Source organism: Octopus bimaculoides, chromosome 13, assembly GCF_001194135.2.
Source record: "Octopus bimaculoides isolate UCB-OBI-ISO-001 chromosome 13, ASM119413v2, whole genome shotgun sequence".
Lineage (NCBI taxonomy): Eukaryota > Metazoa > Mollusca > Cephalopoda > Octopoda > Octopodidae > Octopus > Octopus bimaculoides.
In genome coordinates, this window is record NC_068993.1 from 33,658,486 (window position 1) to 33,663,989 (window position 5,504).

The window sequence follows — 5,504 nt, forward strand, 5'->3', positions numbered from 1 at the left end:
AAATGCAAAGCAAATGTGGCACTGAAATTATGCTGCCTCTAGGAAGAAGGATCTGATCCAGGATGAGATCCACATTCTTTGGATGGGGAGTTTGTATGAGGAGTTCTATAGTCATCCCGGACCAGTTCTCCTTTTTGGTCTTATAATCTTCGAAGATTTTTTTAGTTTTCTTTGATGTCTATTGTCACTGCAGCAATTAGCCAAGGAATGGCTATTTCTGGCGGCACCTGTTAAATGATGATTTTGGCCAGTCTCTGACTACACTACTAAGGAACAAACAACAGCTCCTCGCTTTTGAGGGGATTCAGAGATTGATGTTTGGCTTCTTACTCGGTGCGGAATCGACCGTCCATCATTCCATAGGCCTTTCCTCTCTGTAGATATTCCTTTAGATTCCAGAATGAACCTAAAGCTTTTTTGTATTTGAGCTTTTGTGGGTCTTTCCTTCCTCTTTAATCATTAACCGATTGTACGGTACGTCACTGTGCGGCGTATTGTACCCTGGATTGCCTCAGGTGGAGTATTTAGCTTTACAGCTTTTCCGTCTCTCTCTACTAGCTGCCTAGCATTTTAAAGTTCCTCCTCAGAGAATACAATTCTCTGAAGAGATGACTTGGCTGCTCCAGCGAAAGAAACTTTCGAAGCCGTGCACCGGTTTGTTTCTCGGTTCCTTTGTTCTTTTTATAATTGTTATTATTGCTTTCGTTGCTGCCGTTGTTGTTGTATTTGTCACCGTTGCTATTGTTGTTGTAGTTGTTGATCGTGCTGTTGATATTGTTCTTGCTGTTGCTGGTGTTTTCGCACTGCAACGCCTTCGTTACCCACGTCCATCGAACGGCGTTTTCGCCATCGTGTTTCTGAGCATATGTCTTAGCATGATCAATTCATCTTTTGTGATTCCAATAGAGAAGGTGGTCAAGGGCCATTCTCGCAGAAAGCATGCCATAATCAATACATTTTCAGCGTCAGATCCTTCAAAGGGGATGACTCTGATGCAAGGTAGTGTCCTCGCCATTGTCGTTGTTTCAGGTTTATCCGCACTTTCGCCATAACATATCTTTATTATTGTCACACTGTCTTCTGCACATGCGTGCTTATAGTTGGTACTATTGTGGTCATGTGATCGAAGTTTGAATTTAATCACGCCACTTTTCTTTCTGGCTTTACAGTGTAAGCATGGCCGCTCCGCTAGCAATGTGCATCAAAGAACAAAGAGCAGTGATCCGAGAGATAGTAATGGTGAACCGGTTGATCATTACTATCTCTCGAGATTATTGAGTTTTCTCGTCAGTGGTGGAGGTTGACGGGTGTCCTGCTCCCTCTTCGTGCGTCACGCTTGTTCGGCCACTTTTAAATTTTCGATCTCCACTCATATACACTTCTACGCGGTAGTGCATGGTTCTCGTATTGTGTTAAAAGTCTCCGATGAATTTCAGCACCTGACATACCTTCCAGCCAGAGATCACTGCTCTTTGTTCTTTGATGCAGATTGCTAGTGGAGTGGCCATGCTTACACTGTAAAGCCAGACAAAAAAAATGGCGCGATCAGGCTTAAACTTCGATCGTGTGGCCACAATAGTACCAGCTATAAGCACGCATGCGCAGAAGGTAGTGTGACAATAATAAAGATATGGTGAAAGTGCGGATAATTTTTGACTTCCCCTCGTATAGTATTTACGATATTAACGATAATCATAATTACGATTATGAGTAAAATATTGGCGGTAATAATGATGATAATGAGGATGATGATGATGATGAGAATGGAGGGGAGGGGGAGGAGGAGGTAAATAAAGTTTGGTATAGACACACACAACGAAAACGAGAAAGAGAATTATGAAGAAAGTGAGAGAGGAATTGAGCAAGAGAGAGATAGAGAGAAAGAGAGAAAGAGAGAGAGAGGGGGAGGGAGAGAGAGAGATGGAGAGAGAGAGAGAGAGAGAGAGAGAGAGAGAGAGAGATCTTGTGTTGCTTTAATACTGTGAAGCTGCCATTAAAATATTAAGAGATGTTAGCTTTTTTTATTTTGTTTTGGTTTTTGTTCATTTTATTTTTATTTGTTTTATATATGAATTATTGCTTTTCCTTTTGTTTTCTTTTCTTGGTTGTCTTAACGTTTACAACTATAACAACAACATCAGCAACAACAACGACACAAAGTTGGAAGAACGAAGTAGGTATTGTCACTCTACAATGACAAACAAGATGTATAAAGTGGTTTGGTTTTTTATATTGTTTTTTTTTTGGTGAGATTTGTTATGGTATTATTAATATTATTATTGGTTTTTTTCCCGACTTTCTTTCTTTCTTTCTTTCTTTCTTTCTTTCTTTCTTTCTTCCTTCCTTCTTTCCTTCCTTTCTTTTATTATTGTTATTTCATTATTACCACTCATATATTTATTTATTTTGGTTTCCCTCCCCTCTAGCCCTGTTCACCTCCACCGCTCTTTCACTCATTTCACCTTTTCTTATTGTTTCTGTAGCGAAGCACGTATAAAAAAACAACAACAACAACAAAACAAAAACAAAACTAGACAAAGTCAAACAAGAAAAAAATAAAGTAAAAAAAAAAAAAGAGAAATCAAATTACTTGGTCGGTTGCTTTATTTCACCAGAAGATTTGACGAGGATTAAGACGACTGGCCGCTGTACAAAGCCTTAATTTCTGATGGCGACTGTATAAATTGTAATTAATATAACACCAACGTCATTGTCGATAAAACATCCTCCAGGTTACAAAGCCAGGTGTTTTAACCATTAATCAACAGATGAACGAAAGACCCCCACCACTGTCTTCCATATAATAATTTACATTACATCATATATCAATGTTTGTCATGGGTGTGTCTTGTTTACACACTCAGTAGCATGTTTAGATCGGTTGTATCTTGTCAATAAAACCCTTAATTAGGTGGTTATTATTTCATTAATGAACTTTTTGTGTCTGTTAATGAAGCAAACCATAGAGAAGATAAGTGAATCGAACGGGGGAAAAAATGAGTTCAAAAAGAAAAAAAAATCATCTGCTGATAACTATCAGCCTTTCTATCCATTTTTCTGCAGATTTGTTCATCTATGTGTGTGTGCATGCTTGTATGCGTTTCTCTTTTTAACCCACGCAGTCGAACACTGAATCCTGATCTATCTATCTATCTATCTATCTATCTATCTATCTATCTATCTATCTATCTATCTATCTATTCTATTCTATTCTATTCTATTCTGTTCTATCTTATTCTACCTATCCTATTCTATCTACCTATCTATCTTTCTGTCTGATAACTTCAGTTTTTGTAATCTATCTGTGTCGATCTTTCTCAAAGATAAATTGATTTAGTCTAGAAGCGGTTTTCTCTGATAAAAATGTTTATTTATTTCAAAATTCAGCGTTATTGTTAAGATTTCCACGGTGGAGATCATTTATAAATTCAACCAAAGAAAAGATCTTTTTACTTACAAATTTGACATATTGCTGAATTTTAAGTCAGATCAGTAAACTTGTTTTGCAGATTATCTTTGAGAGTATTTTAACGATACTTTTCTAATTGAACAATTCTTTCTTCATCTGTGATTTGAGATCAAAATGAAGAGTGATTATAAGCAAACATCTTTAAACTATAGTAGTAAAGCTTTCCATGGCCCAACCTCATATGTTTCTCCCACATTTTCTCGTATTACCTTCTGTTTGTAAACCATAATTTTGATACCACTGTGTAGCATGTTGAGCATGGGTTTGAGTTAAACAAAACTTATGAATTAAAGTGGGTTCCTGAAAATTATGTCAACGCCCAACACATGGAGTGTAGTTGTAAGTCAAAATGTCAGTCTTATCGCATATAGTGCCATGCTAATTTTACCTGAGTATTATTATATGAAAGACTTAAGTTATTTGGAAATATTCATTCATTTAAAACAATGGTATAATGAGTCAATTGGTAGCTCAGTTGATTGAACTACTGAAATATTTATAGTTGGAATGGGTGTCCATTGATGGTTAAAGCTAAAAGCTTTGCACTTCTCTCTGTATTTCTATCTAGCGTTTTTATCCCACACACCACGGGGTAATTGATCAGATAGTGTGGAAGTTTTTGGTTATTTAAACTCAATTTCCGTAACAGCATCTCGCCACATTATGCTGGAAATGAAATATAATCTTACAGATTGGGGTACTTCAGATTACACAAAATGTAGATACCTATGGGTAACTAACAGCTAATTTTTCAAATTTCTTTTATTTATTTATGTATGATAACCATTAATATCTCGATGTGGATAAAGAGAAACATCAGAAGAAAGAATACACAGATGTACAAATTACAGCAACAAAAAATAGAAGCAGCAGCAGCAACAACAACAACGATGGCGATGACACTAAGAACAATTGTAGAGGTTGAATTTTTTCGCAACCAGCTAAATGTCAAAAAGCAATGTTATGATTGGAAACTTCACACATAACATATACAACAACATTTATAACAGAGGAGGAGGGGAGGATGGGGAGGATGAGGAGGCTGAGGAGGAGGAGATTTATGAAGTGGCAATTAAAGAACTGGAACCATGATCAAAAAGTCAAATGAGACTGTCAATTAACCATATTCGAATGCACTGAGAGTGGCAGTGCAAAGGGTAAACTCCTGGAAACCTGGGGGTGCAAAACGGTTTCAATTCTCAGTTCAAGCCATTTCAAGTTTGTCTTACTCTGGGAAAGACACAGCATCATTAACTCTCTCCAAAGCACTTGCCTTTATATTTAGTCAAGAGCATTTTAAGATCTTATGACGATTCCAAATTTCGGTAAATTCCATTCAATTTTTATAACGATATTCTTCTTTAACGAAACGCAGCTTATCAGAATTTTCTTACGCAAAACTCTGCAATTCCAAATCGGTTGGAAGAACCTTGGCAAGAAAATAAATGCATAAATTCTGAAGGCCTCCAAGAGAAATTCAAAATTTCTCTAAGAGAATACCTTATGTATTTGGTATATGCAATCCGAAATGTTTTGGAATGAGGACTCCTGCAAGGAAAAATGTAATTTTGGTACTCGGTTTGTAAATAATTTTTGTACACATACACAGACTCACACACAAGCCTTAGACGATCGCATTCACGAACACTCTGCGAGGTTCATACATTTCACAAAACATTTCTATGCTGATAAGCGAATAAATTTATTGTTATTCCAGATTTAGTTTACATAGAATTTTATGAATAATTACGAGCATCTCAAAAATAGTTATTACATAATATTCAATAACAGTTTTCAATGACACAACTGCTTGTATCTCAGGCCCCAGGTCAACTTTGGTCAACAGTCATTTGACACTCTGGTCGTCAAAAGAACGACCTGCTGCAACACACTCACACGCGCGCGCGCATAAATACACACGTATACAGCATCAGTGAATTTAGACATACATCAGAATTCAGACATACACTTAATTTAGACATACACGCACACACACACATATATTCAGGCATGCATATATATATATATATATATA